This window comes from Phodopus roborovskii, unplaced genomic scaffold (genome assembly GCF_943737965.1).
Source record: "Phodopus roborovskii unplaced genomic scaffold, PHOROB, whole genome shotgun sequence".
In the NCBI taxonomy this organism is placed as follows: Eukaryota; Metazoa; Chordata; class Mammalia; order Rodentia; family Cricetidae; genus Phodopus; species Phodopus roborovskii.
The window spans coordinates 3,410,001-3,435,214 of NW_026126567.1; positions in this window are offsets into that span (position 1 = coordinate 3,410,001).

Here is a 25,214-nt window from a genome sequence, read left to right on the forward strand (position 1 = left end):
GAAGCACAGACGCTAGATCAGACATTTCATTCGGTCTACCACCAAAAGGTTACTTTTCTTTTGTAATGGAATCTTCTCATTGTGTTGATGCTCTTGTGAGGATTCAGGCTAATCATTTAACCATGTTGTACCTCAAACAAAACATCACAGAGTCTTAAAAAACAATGATAGCCCACTGCAATTCTTCACAGACTTGAACTTCAGTGTGAAGGAGAGTTAAAACTAGCTCCTTGAATAGCACATATAACCATATACTTTCATAAGCACTTAAGTATAAAAAACTGCTGACCCTCGCTCAGTGCTATTTGTAATGCGTATTTTCCTTGTCCATTGAGAGAAAAGATATCAGTGTAACAGATCTCTTAAGGCAAAGGCAGCCTGGCCTTCCTATTACCTCTTGTATTAAAGAGTTGTGCCTTTGGCCTTGGTATGTACTGGTGTGTAGTTTCAAACCTATCTTTCTTTCAGAATCATTATTAGCAGTCAGATGAGGACTAGATACATTTGGAGAATGTTTGATTGCTTCTTGTCTACACTGAGGTGGGTTGAAGTGTCAAGGTTAATGTGGATCTAGCAAGCACATGCAGCATATTGGAGTATTCTTCATAGTGAATCATGCCAGCACTCTAGGTCACCCCAAGGTTGTCTGGTTTGATTGATAGAGAATGCTTTAGGAGTTGAGAGGAGGGGGGAAGGAGGGAGGGAGAGAGAGAGGCAGAGAGACAGACAGACATACACACAGACAAAGCGACAGAGAGAAAGAGATCCAAACATAAATTCATTGGCATTAGTAATAAGGTAGGAGGGTAAAATATGGTGCACTTGGATATCATTCCCAAATGCTTCACATGAATGAGAAATAAAATTGCATCATAATTAAGGGAAAATAAGTCTCTAAGAATGTTTCGCTCAGAATAAAGGAAAATGAACACAAGTACACACAAGAAACACTAATTCTTTCCAACTGGCATATTGACGTGGGAAATGTGAGAGAGTCTATGACATAAGTGTGGGGCATGACCATGGCATGTATTGCATGTGGAGAGGTCCCCAGAGGTTTGGTTTTATGTTTCATTGTTACAGTCCTGTCTGGCATTATGTAGCCATTCTCTGACATATAAAAGCAAAACCAATACTTTGGATTTGAGATGCAGTCAAAGGAAAGGGAATGTGAAAGAAAATCTATTTGTATTTTAAGTCTCTCCACACATACTTGAAATACCCATGCTCTTGGAGATTATATAATTTATCAGATACCTCTGTACTGATAATATACTTGCATTTGCAAAATTTCTCTATATCTAAGGTGCCCAGACAACTCATGTTGGTCTGTATGTTCTGAGATATACCTAAAGATGATTAGCAGTACATTAAAAAGTGATGGGACTGAGTCATAGGCAAAGGGCTTAGCACAGCATTTACCTACTGAGAGGTTGAAAATCTACAGTAAGTGCACATGTACTGGACAGAAAGTAACAACTCCATAAAGCATGGAGGCGACACAGATCACCGGCATATAACAGAGTCATAATTGTGGAAGCACTATGTCTGAGGTATACATTTTGTGTAGAAAAGATGAAGTAAGTTCATTGAGAAAGTGCAAAATAGGTTAGAGTTGAAGGACATGAAGCCAAGAAAGATGCATGTCATTTAAGTAAATTGTGAAGAGTATAGTACATTTTTGAGCCTGAATAATTTTCTCTCCCCCCAGATGATTTGTTCTTTATATGGGGCACATTCTACAAACAATAGCAAGGAAGCTAGAAAGATATTCCAGGACATTGTGCCAAATGTGATGGTCAATTTCAGTTGAAAGTTGGTGCAGTGATCACAGAGAGGGTCAAACACAAAGACCCAACTTAAAGTTGGCACAAAGATGATGGAAGCAGTTCCTGTAAGAGGAAACCAAAAGACTATAAACACTAGATGCTTCTTCAGAAAGGGAAAAGGGCATCTAGTAGGGGATAAAGCTATTTGGGGTACAAAGATGATGTTGCTTTTCTCTTTGTTGTGAAGAACCTCCCAATGAAAGCAACTCAGATAAGGAAGGGCCTATTTTAGCTCAGATCTTAAGATGTCATTAACTATGGAAGGGATGTTAAAGGATTAGGACAATGAAGCACCTGGCCAAATGTATGCTTTCTGCTCAGTTTCCTTTGTCTGTGTACACAGTTCAGAATCCCAGCTACAGAATGGCTCTGCCTACCTAGAATTGGCAGGTCTCCCCTGCCCAATTGAAGCAATCAATATAATCCCCCCTAGACATACCCATTTCTCAGATGAGTCTAGATACCATCAAGGTAACCCTTAACACTCAGAAGAAATGAGAAGGAAAGCACTTGATGTGTATGTACCTTGGGTGCTGGACTCTTGTCTAAGTTCATCCTATTATTAAAAGGCAGAGATGGGAAGGACTGAGCAATTCAGTCCCATAAGGCACAATGTTCTTATTGCAACATTGGAAAAAAGTATTTTCTAACTTAAATCAATAGGATGAAATGAAATCATAGAGGTGAGTAGTTCTAACAATAACTTTCAATGATACTTGCATAAACCAATTGCTTCTAACTGACTAAACAAATGCCATTTACCATTTGAGATACTGTCACCAACATTTTAATATATAAAATAATAATGAAATCTTAGAAGTAAAACTGTTATTTTGCATTGTATCAAATGCAACACTGCACAGTCTGTTTTCTAACTTGGTTATCTTCTTTAAGAAGTAAACACATAATTTGTTGATTGGAAAATCTTCTGCTGCCAATGACTCACACTTATTCCACCAAACCCTAAGCCGAAAAAGAGTTAATACCTCTGTATTGGGCCTGAGGAACAACTTCATACATAAAAAGTATATGAACCTGTGATTCTTCACTTAACTCTTCCTATTGTTCCTCAAAAGCTGTACAATAAAATATTTATATTTTGATTGTCCCACATAAGCCATAATTATAGGATATGTATATGAATATAAAATCAAGAATTTATAAAACATCTCCCTAATTTTACTGGGACGTGGTAGAATTCAATGCTCAATACTTTCTGTATCCCTTCTCCTCTATCTTGGCATCAGGAATGAATTAGCATTAAGTTTTATTTCTTTACACTGGCAGAAATACCCAGGCATGATTTGGTATATAGCAGCTCATTTATACAGACAGTCTAATACATAACACCACTGCTCAAGGGCACGCTACACACACACACACACACACACACACACACACACACACACACACACCAAAGCATTCAAACATAAAATAATTATATGACTGTAGAGTCACTTCTGCTTATTTAGTCAAAGACCTGTAGTTGCTTGGCTTTGTCCTTCAATCTCGTCAAATATTTTCCCCTTGTTCTCCCACACCATGCCCATCCATCATATTGCCAACTGTGAGAGAAAATGGGGACTTATTCAATAAGTATAAAGTTAAATCATGTAACATGAATCAGATGTATCAGTTCTAATCAACTTGGGAGTACCATAGAGAACACACTGAAAAATACTATATTGAGCACTCAAAGTATGTTTACAATGATAGCATTCACTCTGTTTTGTAGCAAAAAGTACATAAATATGAGTTGCACTAAACCTCTGCACTGGTTACCTCAAATTGTAATGGTGGTTCTGGGTGCATTTATAGCAAACTCGTAAAAAAGCTATATATATATATATATATATATATATATATATATATATATATAGTTGTTGTTGTTGTTAAATAACATCAAATACAAAAGTTTCCTAAAAGATAAAGCATAGCAAAGAATCGACAATAGATTAGCTGACAGACATCTTAAAGGGAGAAATGGTTTGGACACCACAGGCTGAAAGGTGAGGTCAACTGCCTGAGTGCACTGAGAGAACACAGGCCCTTCCTTCATGAGGTGAAGATGGAAAGTCTTCCTGAAGTGATGCTCTTCAATACAACCATAACCTTATTTCCTTATGTTTGTAAACAAACAGTGTGATCGAAGGCGGATCACATGTTTTGTAAAGGAAGAGTAAGGGGCTGGGTCTAAAGGAGATTTGAGAAGTGGTCTAACGTCCCTTCCTGATCACGAAGGATGAGAACTGGGAAGATATGTTGTGGTTTTACTTACTTCCACTGTGGGAAAGTGAACACCCAGAAGATGGAAAGCTCGGTCTCTGATGACCCCCAGTCTCCGAGAATGACTCAACAGCTAAGAGTGTGGGTCCTGCAGGCACATTTCAGATATGAATCCTCCATCACACAGTGTTTGTTTAGACAGAGCCTGACACTGTCCTTAGGAGGAACAGTCTCACGTAGGTAATATGGGCTTGTGACAGAGGCTTAGATGTTATGACAGGGCCTCCAACACAGAAAATACACATTGCTACTGCTACTATTTTTATCATTCATTCTCAATGGATTATATAATCATCTATACGTCAATACTAATAATTATTAGGACAAAATGAAAACTGTTGCAGAATAGCTCATGACTTTTACCATCATGTATTTAATTTTTCTCTGACTCAAGATAGACTCAGATAGTTTATCTGCCAGCATTTCACCCATCTTACATTACAAACACTCATCCTAAACCCATCTTTCCCCCAAAGGCCTCTGTCCTTGAAACTCAAGCAATCTGTGCTTTTGGCATTGTAAGGCACCACATTATTAAAAGGACATGGAAAGCAGATTCACGACACCCTTCTGGTTTGCTTTCTGGCAACTTGCTCTTTCATATCGTACAAATAACCATAAAATTAAGTGGTACACAATCAGAGCTTTATAGCAATTGCTCACATCACCAGTGCCAAGTTTCCCATAACAGCTTCACATCTAATTAGTATATAATCTTCAGATATAAATAACACTCTAGTCTATAATCAGTAATTATAATACAATTACAAGCAAGGTATGTACATGTGTCAGTGTACATGAACTGAAGTGGTATGAAATAATAGAGCTCTTTACACAAAGCAAATATGTGGATTTCTGGTTCAGGCTGTACAGTGACATTAAAGACTAAATAAACGCAATTAAAATTGTTCATCAAGTTTTTGTGTCCTCATCTATATGGGGTGGTAACTATATGAAGTTAATAGTAATTGTTGATTATTTATTAGGTATTGTGATTGACCAAGTGCTTTGTAAGCACCAAATCTGCAAAAGAAGCATGACTTCTACCCTCATGATGCTATGTTTCAATTTTAGGAACAGAAACTGTACTATTTTATAACCTCAGTACTTTGAAGATACAATTTAGAGAACAATAAGTAAATTAAACTGAATAATTAAAACTATGAGTTTAATCTGGTTCCAACATTTTTATCATAAAAATCAGAGCTCCTTGTAGCATCATTATTCCAAAACACTAGTGAAGTTATTTATTAATTTTTTTAAAAAAGGGAAAGGTCTGTTGGCCCAAGTAAACATGAAGTTAACCTCCTGTGTCTTAGACCAAAGAAACAAATACTTAAGTTCAGCAGATGAATTATCAAGAGGGAAGAGAAAAAAGGAATGGATAATTAACACAGAACTATCTTCAAGCTGGTTAGCAGAAACACTAAATAAGGAAAAAAGTAAAAATCAAATGTCTTCTTCTTATAAAAGAAACATTGTCAATTCACTAGATCTGAGATGTAGAAGTGTTCAGATTTTAAAAAAGGTTTGAGAAGGAGTCATATGTGCTTGAATAAATCTAAGCTTGGCTATTGAAGACATACAGGAGTTTCAAGAGAAGATAATGTGATTAAGACTGAGAAAATACTAAATTAACTCTACGACTTGCTTAGTTCCCCATAGGATTTGATCAGAAAGACATTACTATCCCGGCACTAGTATCCATTATAGCCCTAGCAAAATTCCAAGGACAGGTACATTCTTAAGATTATAAATAGCAAGGACAATTTGTTCACATTTGGGTGGGTGGGTGGGGTTGTTGTGATAGCCTATGGCCTTACCATATGAACTCTGTTTGGTAAAAGTTAAACCTTGAGCAGCACCTTAGGCTGTGCATGCCATATATGTCTCATATAAACCACACGCGTAGTAAAATTAACTAACAGTGCAGTTTAGTGCCAGGGCCATCAGTGTTCATCACATTCAAGTGCCAAATTCTAGAACTAGAGTTTTGTTTTATGTATGTGATCTAAGAGTCAGAAGATACTTTAGAGCATTTTCTCTCTTCTAGGGGTTAAATCATATAGTTACACCATAAATTCTTGTCTTAATCAGTTACTCTTAAAGTGATGTTTTTCTTTGAAAAATTCATAAATGCACACAAGGTATCTTGATCATATCCCTTTTCCCTGTTCCCTCCAACTGCCTAAAACATCTACCTTCTGCCTTTATCCTCCTTTTACAATTTTATTTATTTTTTTTAACTCTTGAAGTTTAGTTTGTGTGCATGAGCTTGAGGTTATTCACTGATTTTTAGTGGCATACTTAGAATCTGACATATGCTTAAAAATAAGCTTGGCTCATGGGGAGTTGATTATTGGAATCCGGAACTTTTGGTAGCTATTTCTAAGTTAATGTCATGGAACTCAACGTTAGAGAGCAGTGTTCAGGGAAGGTATTAGAGGTAGGATGGAATAGTTCTGAAGGGCAAGTGGTCATGTAAGACAGACCATCCTTGAGGGGCAAACTGGCCAGTGGACATAGTTGTACCACACGGTATACAATGATGGCAAAATTCAACTCATCTGACCTGGAGTGTCAAGTGACTGAAAGTCCCCAATTTGTGGTGATGCCACTTTGAGCAGAAGCAATGATATTAACTGATGTCTCTTTCTCTGTTTAATCTACTCTCCCTATTGGTAGAGCTACTCCTGAGAAGGCTTTCCAAGGTAGGCACAAAGAGTTGCATGGCTGTTCATGCTCAGGTGAAAAGCCCCAGATCACAGAGACACAGAGACTACCCTTCTTCAATATTTCTAGAAAATATTGAGAGATCAGCCCTTGCCCTGTCTTGAAACTGTTTTCCTGTTCTTGATTCATCCTCATGACCAGGAGGAAAGAATAATCAATGGTAATATTCCCTGAAGCACACTAAACATGTGGGAGAATCACAGAGGCACCCTAGTTCCTACAGAGCAACCATGCGCTTTTACTAGAAGTGATAGAAAGGGGATGATGAACATCCAAAGACATCCTTTGAAGAAATCAGAAATCATTGCTATTGTTCATGTGCATTTACAGACACATACCCATATATGCACAACACACATGCACAGACAAACAAACACACACACACACACACACACACACACACACACACACAGATGTACATATACACACAGGTACACAGAATTATATCATAGAAACAACACATATCAAAACACACGCATAAAACAAGCAGTCGCCTGAACACACATATGCGTGCATGTGCGCACACAAGTGAAGTGGGCGGGGGAGGAAGAAGGGGCACTCACAAACCATGAACTATATCTTCACAACTTTTCCACATATGTTTAGTGACTATGTTAGAATACTAACAGGAAATTGGTAGGCGATAAATGCTGACAAATATAAACAAAAATGCTCAAATACAAATGGAAAAAATGTGTTCAAAGGAATAAAAATTAGAACAGTAGTGAGGGTCCATGTTTTAGCCTAGCCTAGCATGTTTTTGTGAAATAAATAGGGAATCATGTATAAACTATGTCCAGTGTCTTTGGAGTATTTTATTTTTTAACATACATCAATAGATCTGAAAAGTGTATTTATACTTATTGATCTACAGTACTGATCTTTGTAAATCAACCTTAGGGAGCAATTCAAAAAAGAAAAACTATCTGTGAAGAGTGTTCCAGTGTTAACTATAACATAAAAATTAAAAGGATGTAAAAATTAGCATCAAGAAGACTTGATTTTTCTAGCACAAATGATCAAGTTATATTGATCAAGTTATTTTTTGAATCCTATTTTTCTGATTTTCTAAACAACATTTTGCATGGTTTCTGCCCACATGGACTCACAGTCATTGGGATAACATGAACAAAACCTAGAGAATCTCAAAGTCACACCAAATTCTCAATAAGAAGAAGGATTTTGAGCAAATAATACCACACCTACACATGAGTATTTGGCAATTGTCATCTTCTGAGAGTGGAACAGATGGTTTTCTTTAATTGTGTAGCCTCTGTCTCAATGGCACACTATTAGAAGACCACATATCCAAGCATATTTAAAAAACATTAGTTGGACTTAATGTTTTATTTTTAAGAGGACATAAAGTTGGTTGAGTGGAAGAATTAGGAAGGGGTGAATATGGTAAAAATAAATATAAGTTAGATGAAATTTCAAAGAAGTTGTAAAGACAAAAATAAAACAAAAATGAATTAATAATACATGTAATCACATATAGCAGTGGATGTAGTTGTGAGAAGATGACAACTTTTTTTCAAAATAAGATAACAGAATTTTATGTGGTAACAGATATGAGTACCACATATAGCCAAATATTATTTAAAAAATAAATCAGCTGGGCACAGTGGTGCAAGCCTTAAAAACAAGCATTCAGCAGGCACAGACAAGAGGATTTCTGTGTGTTCAAGGTCAGCCTGGTCTACACAACAAGTTACAGCCAAGACTGCATATTATCTCAAAAACTACAACAACATATGAATATATCAATATTGAGAATTCACATGCATAAAAACTGTAAGAATAATGGCACCACCCTCAAAGAGGCACAAGAGTAACTGATACAATTAGCCTTATCTCTTCATTTTACAGCATTCCTATTGTTCTTAAGCTGCTGTCCTTAGAATATCCTATGCATGTGAAAGCAGTTATATTTTAAGTGACTAGCATCTTCTCAATGTTAGGAATGTTGACAGGGACTAGGCAAAAAATTGAGGAAGTTACAGTTTATCATAATGGAACACGAATATTTGATACATGAAAATTTTCTTCATGTATGAAGATAATTCCCTCCACAGAAGAACAGTTTAACATCTATAGGTATCATTAAATTTCATTTCGGGGTATTCACATGTTAGAAGAAAGTTACACATATTTCTTACATCTAAATCTATTTGAAGTAAGGTTTTCACATCTAAAGTATAACCAGATGTCACACCAGGCTGTAAATATAGACAGGATAGAGATCTAGTGCATTTGGGCTAAAGAGGAAAAGGGAGAAAGCAAGATTTGCATAGAGTGTCTTTAGCAGCTCTTAGAATTCAATGAAGTTATTACTAAAGCCAAGAGCATAAGCCTGTACGGAGTGATAGGAAAGTGATCAACAAAATGATCCAAGACAGGGCTTGGAAATTGGAAAGAGTCTGGTATTCATACAGGGATCCTAAGTAGAGTCAGGAATGGTTATCAAAGTGGCCCTAGGCAAACATTTTATTTTGACTTAGTGTATTTAGATACATGCACTCCTTAGATGGGTAGGTTCTATTTATGAAGAACAGAAATTATTAAAAGTGGGGGTTCTGGTCTTTCAACACATAGCACTCACCAGTGACAGAATATTGTTTGTGAAACAAATTGTTAGACTACCTGAGCTGACTGTTGAGTATCCCTACATTACACACACACACACACACACACACACACACACACACACACAATTTTGAAACACCATGAAAAGGCATCATTTCTTAGCTTTCCACAATATGTCCTTAAAATGGGCTAGTCTTCGTCCATTTTGCCTCTACACACCTTTACATCTATACGCCTCTTTTGCCTCCTACTACTCTTAAAATCTTCCTGGTTTTTGCTTCCAAAAGTCTTCCTCCCAATCTCCCTAAACAGAATATTTCTTGAAGCCTACAGGCAGAAATTGATGAGAGACAATATTAATAGAATAGTAACTGTATAAGGGAAATATGTTAATGATTGATGTTTGCTACAGGCTCCCATAAATAGTTACATTCTTATGATAGTTTTCTCACCTTTTGCAAAACCCAGCCAGACTGTTGGTTTGCACTGGCCTCTGATTAGCTAGTTGATAAAGCATGATTTGATAAGTTTTAGTGGGGATTAAATGACATGATCTATATGGTGTTCACAAAGTAGGAATTCCCTCTGGGGAACATACCTTATGAGGAAGCACAGGGTAATATTGGCACTTGGAAATCAATAATGCCTTGGTTCAGTAGTCAAGACTCTTAATAAATTACCATTTTATCATTTTAAATGATTGAACAGCTTTCTTCTACTCGGTGCTGTTGTATTGAGCAATAGGATGAGTCACCAAACATTCAAATGAGTGCATGATTAAACTTCAGGATATGAAGCTAGAGACAAGGCAGCCAGTGTGGTTCTCTGCATTATATTTAGAACCTGTGGGCACAAGGATTGTTGGAAGGTGGCTGAGACTGGCTCATTTCTCAATCTTCACTTTATCTATGTGTAGGGGCTGGAAGGAAGTGAGGCAGAAAACCAGCCTCCGCCATCCATCCATATTACAATGCTTCTCTACTCTGACACCCATGAACATCATATTTTGCTAGACACAAATAAAGATAACAAAGTCATCACACTGTATCTGTGGGTTCTAGAAGCAAAGATCCATCCAATTAAACAGTAAGAATTACTTGGAGGACATGTGCCTCTCTCAAGAGGTATAGGAAATTAAAGGATGCTGGGGGAGGGGTGATCATTTTTCTCAGTGATATAGAAATTGACACAGTGCCCTCATTCATATAAACATCTGCACCGATGATCGTGTAGGCATCCCATTTTAAATGTGATGTACCATTCAGAAAGACAAGCAAATATGAAACTGATCTGGGAATGAAGGTTTTGATGAAGGGGAGAGATTAACAAAATTTAGGGAGAATTTGAATAGAGATAGTTATTGTGAAAGAATAAATAAGACAAATAAGTTTTCATTGGAATAAGTAATTGCGGAAAACCCACTTGTGTGAAACATGTACATGTTAATCTTATCTTGTGGGCACTGCCTAAATAGCAGTTTAACAATGACATATACATTATTATTTGGTATCAAGTATTAGAGTCCAAGGATGGTTAAAGTAAAAACAAGGATGTGTGTTGGTTATATGTACTTACAATGGGCTGACTCTTGCATTTGAGCATTTGTGTGGGGAAAGGGAAGCCAGAATTCACCCTCCACAGATACCAAGAAGAAACTGTTCTATTTTTTTCCAGTGAGTTATAACTGGCAAATGCCATCTGCAACTAATGATTCTCGTCAAGCATCTAGAGCAGGTCCTGGGAGTAGTGGTGAAGGGCAGGCATTGGACAAACAGATTGCCTGAGTTAGTGTCAACAATCCACTCTGCAGTGTTCCTTTCATTGCTGCAGTTTTCTCCGGTGCCTCACAATGTTTCTGTGAAGATTAAATGGGCTGTTAAATATAAGGTGGTTAGAGCTATGGTGGCTAATAAATCATAGCTTAACACTAATGCTAGTGAATGTGCTTTTGCCTTGCCAGTGAAAGCCAGCGAGTCAGCTGTCTCTGAGAAGCCTGACTTTTTGGCTTCATATCTCATTCATTCATTCATTCATTCATTGTCCTTTTCCTCCCCGTCTACCACCACTTCTCTTCCTCTCTCCTTCTCCATTGCCTGTATTTCTAACAGTTATTACTGGTGCCTAAATAGCTACAATATTGACAATGATAATAATTTACTAAATAGTTACTGTGAACTGAATTCTATGATAGAAATATAATATCATCTGAGTCATACAACCAATTCTTTAGGATTGCTAATCCCATTATTCACATGCATGCATCTATAATTGAGAAGCTATCCTGAGAGGACATTAGATATCTTCCTATATCACTCCCCACATTATTCCTTTGAGGCAGGGACTCTCGCAGAACAGGAAGCTTGCCACTTTGCCTAGACGTCCTGACTAGAATGCTCCATTGACCTCTTGCCTCTACCTCACAGTTCCAGAGTTCCAAATAGGGCATGCATGGCCATGTCTGGCTTTGACATAAGCTCTAAGGATTTGAACTCAGGTCCATGTGATTACTTAGTAAGTTCTCTTACCTTCTCCGTCACATACACAACTCAGATGTGATATTTTAAAGAATAAAATGCATCTCATGTCACTTAGCAATTTAAAACAGTTTAATGAGAATTATCAACACAATATGGTCTAAACTCCAATGTGCATCATAGTAAATATGCTATGTGGGTCTTGCTATATCTTATTTATTTCCTTCAGTTTTCTTACTACTCACCCATACATTGATGGGACTCTCTCTCTCTCTCTCTCTCTCTCTCTATATATATATATATATATATATATATATATATATATATATATACTCCTCTCAGTCTTTGAATACTTAGTTTTATTCACTAATGTGTTCTGAAATGTGTAATATACTACCAGACTCCTTTCCTACCTTTGAAACTTCTAGTTGACTTTTAATTTTGAATGCATTATTCAACTGTGAATATGATGTCTAAGTTAGGGTTACTATTGCTAAGAAGCAATATCATGACCATGGCATTTCAGAAAGCAGAAAGCATTTACTTAGGGCTGGCTTACAATTCAAAGGTTTAGCCCACTATCATCAGGGTGTAAAGCATGGTGGCATCCAGGCAGACATGGTACTAGAGAGGTAGCTAAGGCTTGTACATCCAGATCTGTAGGCAACAGGCAGGGGAAGCCATTGCATCTGGCTTGAGAATTTGAAATGCCACAGAGCATAACCACTGACACATTTCATCCAACAAGGGCACACCTACACAAACAAGGCCACAGCTCCTAATCCTTGTCAAGCCCCACCAATCCCTAATGAACAAGCTACATGACCCTATGTGGGCCATTACTATTCAAACAACATTTCATGCCCTGGACTTCATAAGGGTTACAGCCATATCATGAAGCAAAACTGCATTCAATTCAACTTCAAAAGTTCCCATAGTCTATCACAGTAAAATCTCTTCTGAGACTCATGCAATCTCTTAAATGTAATCACCTATAAAATAAAATTTAAAAAGCAGATCACATATTTCCAGCATACTATGACATAGGATATACATTACCATTACTAAAGTGTAAAAGGAACATAATGAGGAAATACTGGACCAATTAAAGACCTAAAAGCACCAGGACAAACTCCAAACTCTGCATTTCTTTGTCTAATATAAAAGCGATATTCAGATCTCCAAGTCCTTTCAGCTTTGTTGAGTGGAATATACCTCTCTCTCTCTCTCTCTCTCTCTCTCTCTCTCTCTCTCTCTCTCTCTCTCATATCCTTTCTCTCATCTGCTCTCTCTCTCTCTGTGTCTCTCTCTCTCATCTGTGTTCTCTCTCTCTCAACAGATATCCCAGGACTATGGCATCTCCCAACATCTTGGGATCTCCAAGGCATTCCAGAATTTACCATCATAGTTTCATGCAAAGGCCTCTCTTGACTTCCATGCAGGGTCATCCTTGACAATCTCATCTCAGTGGCTTTCCATAGACAGAAAGGAAGATTACACAACCTCTTTCATACATCCTTGACTCTAAAGCTAGAATCTGTGGCTGAAGTTGCCGAATTGACTGTTTGCCATGGCTGGTTCATTGTCCCCTCATTCAATTACAGTCTTCCCCTTTACTACGAAATGAAAGTCAATTCTTGAATAATCTTCTCTGTATGTTGAATGAACAATGACAAAAATTAAAAATAAAGATAAGAATATCTCATATTCATGTTTGACAAAATCATCAGCAATTCAATAAAACATCTTCCCTCTTTTAAAGATACTACAAATACAAAATTAGGTACTTATTTTGTGTGTGTGTGTGTGTGTGTGTGTGTGTGTGTGTGTGTGTGTGTGTGTGTGTGAATAGATAGAGCCAGAGCAAACCATGAAAGAACCTCAGGCGCATCCCCATGGAGTGGTGAACTCAAAGATTTCACCAAAGTCTCAGGCAATGGTTACTGATTTTCTGAAAGATGATCTCTTTAGTTGGAAGAAATTCTAGAGTCTATCCACAATATGTGTGTGGCCACCAACTGGGACATGGGGTTGAGGCAAGGAAGTAATTGTGCTTTCAACTATAAACAAAAAGGAGAAGACAGATGATTTGAAAATATGCAATGGAAAAAAAAAGATAAATTAAAAGTTTTAAACTAGAAACTCAGACTTTACACCAGATGGTTCCTAAGAATAAAAAGCCTAAAATGACTTAGAGAGGATTTTCTATACAGCAAAGTAAGGTATCCTCAAATTTCTCTGCTGGTAAGTGTGAATTAAATGTAAAAATAGACTCTTTTCACAACTTGGCCTATGTAATCTTCCATAGTTCAAACTTCAGGAGAAAACTAGATAATATTAAATGGAAATATCAAAACTCAGGCTGAGTCCTATGCAGTCAGGAGTGAGGCAGGGGTGTTGCCAGGTGGAGTATAGGCATGTATTTTACCTTTTCAGTCATTCCTCAGAGGGCCCCTAAGAATTCTCAGATCCCATACCCACAGTGCCTCACATTCAGTGTCTATGACCTCCCACCCGCCCTGATGCTGAAGCCAGTCCCAGGGGCCAGCTGATGCTCACCAAGCTTCTTCCATTCTTTTCACTTCAAATGCCTTCTCTCTTACTTACATGCAAACTACCTAGAAAATAATATATATATATATATATATATATATATATATATATATATATATATATATATCACAGTGTTCAGCTTTGTCCTACAAAATAGTTATGACTAGAGTTTAGAGTATATGCAGAGTTGAATAAGATACTGACCTTGATAAATCTAGTAGGAAAAAAAGATATAAAATGCGATGTTACATGATAGAAAAAAAAATCCAAGTTAGCTGTAATCCTGTACTCTAATTTTTACATTTACTGTGATTAGAAAAATCTCCATAATCCATGTTCATTATAGGTAAACAGAGACCACATCCCTGACATCAGAGAGCTGTGGTAAACGTTAGAGATACTATGGGTTATACATTTACAAAAATATATAGCATATTGTAGTCAGGCAAAATAAGATAGGTGTTACTGTCAATTTGAGTAATGTGAACTCTGGAAATCATTAATTCAAAGTGCCTGTGCAATAAATGTTATGTGAAAGGCACATGTAAACATGGTGTTATGAAAGGTCAGTGAAGCACAGGTGTGTTTGTTTGTGAGGAGGAAGACAGGAAATATAGTGGGAAGGAGTTTCAAATATCATATTCCACGTGGAGAAATATTCAAGGACAAAGAAGCCATGAACACGAGGCACCAGGAAATGCTGGGGTATCTTCCTGTGTCATCACGGTTTTATTTTTCTACTGAACCAATAAAAAGGTAAGGTGATACAGGCCTTGAAGAGACGATCTTGTGAAGAAAACACACTGCTCTTCCAGAGGGCCCATGCCTGTTTCTGTGTCCACACAGAGTGGCTTACAAGCTCCCTTGACTCCATTTAAAGGGGTTCCAGGACTCTCTCTGGCTTCACTGTCGCCCGCGCACACACACATCGCCCATATAGAGAAGCAGGTACAAATTTACATATAAAACATTTTAAAATCTTTAAAAAGTAGGTGGCATAATATCTGCTTTAATTTAGAGTTCGGGTGACTGTGTCTACTGCATAGAAAAGGAGAACAGCTTCATTTTTAGTGCAGAGGCAAGTTTATTACAACTCTGCTCTAGATGGAAACATTGAAAGTATCGTGTAGACAGACAGTATTCACTGTAGACAACAATCACCAGGAACCAGAGAGGAAAGGAACAGAAGTTTTCCACAGTGCACTGTTAACAACTGTGAACAAGAGGCAACCAGGAAAAATTAAAAGTCCTACCATGTGTGTGAGGTGCTCAATGCCTTAAATGTATTTTTACTCTGATATATGACTTTAAATTTCTATTTTACAAATAGAGAATCTCATTCTGGTTAAGGTTAAAAGTCATATGCCAGTTAAGAATGGACTTGGGTTCAAATGAGGCATGCTTAATGCTCAAATAATACTCACAGATAGCATTCATATTTAATGGATTATAGAGAAAAGTTCGAACTAATAGAGATCTGAGGATAATTCTCAGACTTATTTAAAAAATACATAACAAAAAATGTGAGAAGACAAAAAATTCTTCACATAGAATTTGGACAAGTACCAAAAAGGAAGGAAAAAAGCCTGGGACAAGACACAAAAATCACAGACCCTACCTGTCCATATACTCAGGAGTCCCATAAAAATACTAAAGTGAAATCTATACCATGATGGGGAATATATATATATATGTATGGATATATATATATGTGTGTGTGTGTGTGTGTGTGTGTACACATGTATGTATGTATATATATGTATACATATATATGTATACAATAAGATACATATATCTTATTGGCTGATGAATAAAACAATGTTTGGTCAATAGAAGACAGGCAGGAAGGATAGGTGGGGCTCGAAGATGAGGGGAATGCTGGGAAAAAGAAGGTGCAGAGGACACCATGTAGCAGAGGAAGGAGTAATAGATATGGACCTTACTCTGGTAAGATAAGACTACATGGAAATACTTAGATTAATAGAAATGGGTTAATAATTGAGACAGAGCTAGCCAGTAAGAAGTCCTAGCCATCAGGTGACAGTTTCATAATTAATATAGCGTCTGTGTGTTCATTTGGGTTGGAAGCAGGGCTGGAAAGGAAAACTCTAGTAACAATACTATGCAAAGGGACACATGTGTGCTCTATCCCTGCTGCTGCAGTCTCTGTGAGTTCATATGTGCTTTGCTTAGATCATTTAAAGGGCCACAAATTATGAGCTACTGAGTGTTGCACCCCAAAACGTAAGCACACAGAATGAACTGCATAGTATGCTCCTTTACTCAATAACTCAATGAGTTTTTATAGATCTGTTAGGCAAGACAGCCACTAGGTAGAACAGCTTTCTCCTCTAGCTCACACAGCGGATTCTCTGCCACCATGTTAGGAGGCATAGTTTGGCTTGACGTCGTCTGGAAGGGCATTGTGAGTTTTCCTATGTCTGTGGTATAACAAAGCTGGGGAAGTTCTCTATGGTTCACAAGATTACTTCCAACTTCAGAAGAAGCAGAACAGGTCCTTGCGACATGGATCATTATGGCTTTCAAATACTGACAGCCTCTAAATCTCTTCAGCCAAGGGGTTACACTGCCCATATAGCTGTCCATGAAATGCTGTGATGTGCCTTAGCTGTCATTTGTCATTTCTTTGGGCTAGGGCACCTTTATATAGTCCTTAAAATGGTTTGTCTACAGATAAACTGACATTCTTCTATTGCCCCCAGTGCAAACACTTCCCCAAACTGTTTCTCAGCTCATCTGCTCTCCTTTTCCCTATAGAACCAGTCACTCCTTTTCGCTATAGAACCAGAAACATAAAGCATATTATTTTCAAAAGAGTAACAGGATCTTTGCATGTAAAATTACTAAATGTTATTGAATTAAACTAAAACAAGTATGTGAAACTGGAGGGTATTGCTTGCTGCATCCGTGAATTACATAGAAATTCTTTTGCTAGATGTTCAATTTCCGCTCACCTGACCTTCCAAGGCCATAAAATCAGTTGTGACATCCTTAAAGGAACATTGACTGAATAAAGGCTTGAAGACCAAAGGGAGAGAGAGAGAGGGGAGAGAGAGAAAGAGAGAGAACAATTATAGTATTTAAAACAATTTGGAATTATAACTAATGGAAAATTTACAGTTTGGAAATAAAGGTATTTTCCTTCATTTCACCTTCCCTCCCTCTCCAGAGACCAAAAGAGAATGTCAGATCCCCTGAAGACAAGTTGTTGTCATATGTATGGTGGGAAGTGAACTCAGGGCCTCCCCCAGGGGGACGTTTGTTCTTAACTGCTGATTGCCTCCCCACCCCACCTATGCTTTCTTGCAGGCGATATTCAAAGTGTGTTCTGTGGTTAAACATTGTGGGTTTTCTGTTACACTCAAGAGAACACAAATTAAACACTGTACTTAGAGACTTTTACAGAAAAAAGGATATTTTTTTCTTAAATATATTCAAAAAACATAACCTTTCATTGAAACACATAATATTGATTTCCTGACAAGATTTAAATTATATATAATACACTAATAAAAGTGTTTTTATGATTTCAATGTTCTCTATGGTTACAGCTTAGGAAAGTGACAGTAAGATACTAGAGAAGAGGGCCATTAGAGAGAAGGAAGGTGAAGTAGAAGAGAGAGAGAGAGAGAGAGAGAGAGAGAGAGAGAGAGAGAGAGAGAGAAGATGAAGGAAGTGGAGAGAAACGGAGGAGGCAGGGATCATGAGTAGCTGGGGAAGAAGTGAAAAATTCCTAAACAATAGAACCTGCAGGAGAGACTTGAATAATCACTGAGCCTGTATGAATTCACTTACCTATTCAATCACACAGTGTTAAATTAGAGTCCTTGCCGAGGCAATGTCAAGGTTTTCACAAAATCTGACATGTGAACCCTTAAATTACAGGCCTTTTTAATCAAAAGATATGGACAGATATTTGAGTGACAGGTTTGAGAGTTTTGAAAAGACAAAAAGATAACATATTGCTTACTGGAGATCTTTGGCACTCTTGCTAGATTTATAAGCCAGCTAAAGTCACCTAGCAATGTATGAGTGATGTGGTAGAAGATAACGCTTGTCAAAATTCACTTAGCTAAGGGTGTACATAAATGGGGTGGATTTTTGGTGCATATGACAGCAAAATAAAATAGCAATAGAACAATAGGTTAAAGATGATGGCAAGCACTTAGCCGAAATAGCAACATATCACACAGATGCATCCAACCTAAACTTCAAGCTCTCTGGATGTGTGGAGGGCCTTTCAATCAAATCTTCAGGTCATCTGTCTCCTTGCCAGAGAACAACTCTCTGCAAAGAAACGCTAAGGTTGCTGCTTATGAATAGGGCCAAGTTTAGCATTTATTTGAAAATAGTGACTCTTAAAGACTTAGTACATTACCATTGTGTTTCCTTATGTTTGACAAGGACATAGCAAATTTGGTTCTGCATGTGACCATTTTTGCTCAGCTGAAACTTTTTTCCCATGATTTCCTTCATGATTTGTAACACCAAAATATAATTATTATGGAAAGCATACTTGCAGTAGTTTAACCCAACTACTAGTAAGTAGTGCTCACAGACTATTGAGTTTTATTTTAAATAAATATTTGGGGCACATGAATTTTAGTACCTTACAATACTTCCTTATTATTGGTCAAGGTTTTATACAACATGGTTATTTTTCAATTGAATTTTTCAATTTCAATGCAATGCCATGGTTACAGGGAGAGACTATATCACATCCATCAGTACCACGGCATGCAGTGCATAGGGAGTGACATGGTAAAGATGAGGTTTTCACCATCTCATATAAGGTGAATGTTGGGCCATTCTCCTGGATTCATCTCAGTTCACACTCCTTTTTATACCCACAAGCACGAATTCTCCCTTTCACTGTCAACGGTTCTGGATTTGGAAAGTCAATAATGTTTACCTTTCACTGAGTGTATTGGGAGCAGCTGACAAACAAATTCATTTTTGAGTGTTTTCTCTAATTTAGTTTCTCTCTGCCTTTGAGAATTCTCTCTACATTTGAGTCCATACATGGAGAAAAAAAGAAACAAGCAAGATATCATCACAGTTAGACACAGGCACTTTCACTGCTAACCAACCAAAGGTTTTCATAAGTGGTTGGGTAGACCCTCCTCATGACTCCCAAACCATCACTAAATTAATTCCACATTGTGATTATGGATGCTCCTAACGACGGTGTGCTAGTTCTTATGCCAAGCTATCTGATTTTGGATATACTTGATAAAACATTCAGCGGACCATATTTAAAAGCATGGGGAATTGAGAACGGCCTATTCTAAGGCAGCATCGTATCAAGGGTGCTTCTATAAAGTGAGTGTTTGGGTATGTCCAATAATATTCTGAGATTTAATGACCTCAATTGCCTGCACAGCAATATCATAAGGTTATTATCATCCCATCTCCCCTCTTTTTAGGGGATACACACTGAACTTCATCTCTCTCTCTCTCTCTCTCTCTCTATCTATCTATCTATCTATCTATCTCCCTCTCTCTCGTGCACACACATACAAGCAGTCAAATTGTTGGCATTTAATTCTAAATAGGGCAATGGGAGCACTCCTACTACAAGCTGTGTCTCTGTTAAAACAGGCTGTAAGAGAAAGGCAAAAAGATCACTTCCTCTTGGAATGTCCAGGATGCAGCAACAAAACACTAATTTTGTTAAATTCTAAGATGCGTCAAAGTACATGTTACTATCGTGTGAAAAATGGCAAAAGAATGTGGAACATTTCTATGCTGTTGCTTTATTTTGTTGGTTTTTCTTTCAAGACAGGTCGTCACTATATAGCCTGGTCTGTTCTGGAGTTTGTCACCCTCATGCCTCAGCAAAAGGATTGCAGGTGGGAGCTACATACACAGCATTTATCATACATGCCTAAGAACTGCACAACTCTGGTAAAAACAAAACAAAAATAAGAAACAAACAACAGCAAAACTACTGTACCCTACCAGCAGAACATGCTTCCTTTTATTTTCAGTAACATTTGTATCCAGAAAATTAATGACACGGAGCCAGGTTATACATGCCCAGAGTGGTATGAGGCAGAAACCACTGACTAATAAAGTAAGTGAATGTTTCTCTTCAAAGAGAATAATTCACATACATTTCAAATAGGCATATATACGAATGTACCAATGGAGAGTAGAAGTAGGGAATATAGGTTTCTTATCACAAAGTAAGTTACGTATTTCAAAACTTAAATCTTTCTTTTGAAATTATTCACAATATCTACATATAAAATTCTCCATACCCTATTACTAAATATTCTACAGGTTGGGAAAAATACATAAGTCAGTGAGCTAATGTTTTTAAAAGATCCTAAGAAACCCTACAAAGGTTAAAGCTGTATTGTACATGCAAAACAGAGTAATAAATGCTCCTGTGTCCCAAGAAAGAATGAGCGATTCCACATTGCTATGCTTAACTTAATGTAAAGACATTCATGATTATCTAATAAGTTCTTTAAATATAGTCTTCCCTTGTATACATCTGTCTTCCCAGTATGAGGTGTGAAACATAACTAAATTTTACAGAGTTCGCAGCATACTGGATGCAAAACACATATGAAAGTCAAGCTATTTCCTGGTAAGTATAACAAATTAATTTATAAATTAAATGTCAGACATATTCCTAAGTACTTATTTTTCAGAACATTATAAAAAGGGAAGAATTTTGTAGGATATATATTTACATAAATATGCATTGTTATTATTAATGGTTAATGTGATTAACACACATTTACTTCAGTAAATACATACCAAATTAAATTTCATTTTATTATTCATTAATTTTCAATATATTAAGCCTATTCAAAATATAAATTTTCTAGGGCATTTAATAAAGAAATTTTTCAGAGTATACTATTTGAGAAACACCATGCTACTTTAAGGTACATTATTAAAAATTGAAATATATTGCCTTATCTTTTTCTTATTAGTATGCAGCCATTAAGACACAGAAGATGAAACTAGGAAAGCATATTTTTCTACTTACTGCTACTTTCTTAGCTAATGTATGAGGATTGATGATCATAAAGATTTAAAAATTTGTCTAAAGTGTTCAAAGATTCAATCAGTCTTCAGATTGGCTCATTTTATCTCAAAATTAGAGAGTAATGAATGCTTCGAGATATCATAGGTTTCACTGGCTATAGAGATATAAATTGATATACTAGATTGTGAACATTAATTCAGTTGTCAAAAAGGTTTATATATACTCATATCTTTATACTAGGTCACTTCAGCTATAAGATTGAAGTTCTCTACAAATACAATTCGAAACTGAACATGTACAAAAGTCAAACTAACTAACAATCACAGTGTTGAACATTATTTTGAAAAGTAAGACACATGGAATAGGTCTGAGCATACTGCAGGGAGAAGAGATGGCTCAGTGACTTAGCTAACTCCCTTGCTCTACTTTCAAAAAACTTGAATTTCATTCACATTAGTTCCCATATTCCCAGTTCAAGTAAGTTGTCGTGCTTCTGGTCTCTATATTCAACTGCTCTACACATAACATGTGCATACATGGTTACACAAACAACATAAAATAAAAATGAACCTTTAAATAATTAAAAATGCTATGCTATAAATTCACAGTGGAATTTCTGTTTGACATTAGAAAAATTATATGTACAAAGCATATATTCATGCAGAAAAATCTTATATTAGGTTCAAAGATGATTATGGATAAGAAAATATTGAAAAAGAAAATGATAATAAGAACCAGAATCATATAAATAAACTATATATTTTAATTTAAATGTATTTTAATATTCTTACCATATCGATCCCAGTTCCTTCTCCCTCCCATTTCATTCCTCACCCCCAACTCCACAGGGAGTTTGATGCATTCCAGGAGGGATCATCAAAATCTGCCAAGTCATTTGGAGTAGCTTATATGCCTCTAGGTTAAGGGCTCCCAAAGTCGTTTCCATCACCATGGATACACCTGGTTCCACTGTCAGAGGTCCCTTTGACTGACAAGGCCTTCTAACTGAGAACCACGTTCAGGGGGCCAGGGTCGGTCCAAGCTAGTTTCCCAGGTGTCAGTCTGGGGGACCATGAGATCCCCTTGTTCAGGTAGCTATCTCTGTGGGTTTCTGTATCTTGGTCTTGACCCCTTTTCTTATCATTTCTCCCTCTCTGCAACTGGATTACAGGAGTCAGGCTCAGTGTCTAGCTGTGGGTGTCTGCTTCTATTTCCATCAGCTACTTGATGAGGGCTCTATGATGGCATATAAGGTAGTTCTCAATCTCATTATCAGAGAAGGAGTTTAAGGTACCTTCTCCACTTTTGCTCAGATTGTTAGTTTGGTTCATCTTTGAAGGTCTCTGGACATTTCTCTAGAGTCAGTTTTCTCTTCAAATCTATAATGGCTCCCTCTATTGTGGTATCTCTTCTTTTGCTCTCCTCTATTCATCACAGACTCAATTTTCCTGAACCCATTTCTACTCCTCTCCTCCCCTTCTCTTTTTCCTAACTTCATCTCCACTCACTGCTCCAAATTCATAAAGTAGCCATTCAAAGGCTTCTAACATTGGTAGGGCTTTATTTCCTTATTTTACAGATCAGGAGATTGTATTCTATTTCAAATTCCTTTGGACCTTAATGAAACAAAATGATATATTTGTACACACTTTCCCAGACAGAGAAACCTAGCTGGGGAGTGAATGAATGAATAACAAGATGAAGAGAGCATAGAGCTAAGGGATTGGCCATTCTGTAAAGACAGTCAGGGGTTATAAGCCCATGCTCCCCAGTGCCCCAGCTCATCACCCATGAGAAGTTTACTGAGTTACTAAGCCTGTGAGGATTGAGTGCAGATGTTAGTGAAATACCTGGGATGTGTAGATGCTCAACTGGTCCCACCACCATAATCTTCCCTTTGTTCTAGGTGTTTCCAGCATGCGTTTCCTAAATCCAGTAATGGACAGCAGTTTGCACAGCTTGGAAAAAATGAGTGAATGTGAGGATGAGATGTGGAAATATTTTTTCAGCAGACATGAGGTTTGATTTGTTATTCTCATAATGATCCAGTTCAGTGGCAGACTGTTTATTGTCCATAATATTTATACTATATTACTTCACTCAATTTAAAACAAAATAACTTACATCCTTACCTCATTTTGCATAAAAGAAAAATAATGCATTGGAAATCATTTGTGCAGAGCTTGTAAGAATAGCAATTCCTTTCACATAGATGTTATTAAAACCGGCCCCAGTCGGGAGAATGGGAATCATCAAATCTGAAGGGACACCAAACCTCAGAGAGAATGGATGCCTTTGACAGAAACAAACAGAAAAAAAAGGCTTGCCATTTAGCCTGAGTTATGCCTGCTTTCACAAGCTAAGATGCCCTTGTATATAATCAGACAATAAGTATCTTTGTACACTAGCCTACTCCATGATAGAATTTGTTTTTAGGTAATGTCATCTTTGTTTCTAGAATTACTAGACATAGTGCCTGGGATAGTGTATCAGTGCTGTTCCCTGGATTCTGTATCTCATTTTTTTTCCCTAAAAATCAGGTATCACTGCAACAAATATGTGAGAAATTCAATACAGTTCATTTCTGTAAGGGATTGTTTAGGAAATTTGATGGATTTTCTGGTAAATCTAAAGAGAATGCCCTTAGGGACAGTCTCTTCTGTATTTCTCTCCACCCATATTCTATCTGACTTTATCCCTAAGTCCTGGTAAGTTGTCATCAATGTAACATGATCTGCCTACAGTCAGGGGAGATCTAATATGATGCAATGCCATGAAGTTATTCAGTAGCTCAATACCCATGATACCCAGAAGTGTGACAGAAGTCAAGACAGAAAATTCAGGTAAGGGAATGGAAGAACAATCTTTCTCAAATACAAATTCTTTCTGTGCAAATGATGCAAACAGTTAGCTTCATTCCAACTCTCCCCTGCGGGTAGTGCTAAATTTTATCTAATGATAAAACCTTGAACTGTGAAATACAGTGTTCTAATATAACTTTAAAAATTGAAATAGTTCTTAGAATTCTAATCTGGTCAAATTATCAACCTAGAGATCTGGACTTGAACTCATCGCTAGCCAGACCTTCCCATGGTAGGGCTGCTGGCTCCAGTGCATTGCTCTGGAGAAGAATCTGGATATCAAGAGCTGCTATTGCTGATGGTGGTACTGCTGCAGTTACTGCTGCTGCTGCAACAGCAATCAATGGCAGTGTACTTGTCCCAGGGATGCTGTGAGAGCCCACATCTGACAAAAACACTTGATGTTGTGGTAGATACTGAAAGCATTAGCTGGAGGTTGAGTGAAAACTTTCAACTTCACGTTCTGCTTCCCTGTCAAGTCCTTCCATATGAAGGACCTAGGGAATTTGGTTAAAGGGCTCCACTTCCCTAGAATTCATAAATCACAAGACATACACAATAGGACTAAAGATGACAAACTAATAATGACCACAGATCCTATAAGTCTGATTGAATTTTTTACTCAAATGGTGAATTTTGATCCTACTATTACAACTTAAAAATAGTGAGCCTACCCTGGTCTTCTATTCCAGGTATCAGGTAAAATAAAAGGCACTGTTTAAAATTTCATTTTCAGAGAAATAATAATTTTTTCATACAAATTTCTAATCTAATAAGGTGTGTGAATATTGTACATAAAATGTGCATATAAAATATATGTATGCATCTAAATTCTAAATAGTATATAAGACATGTTTACTAAATT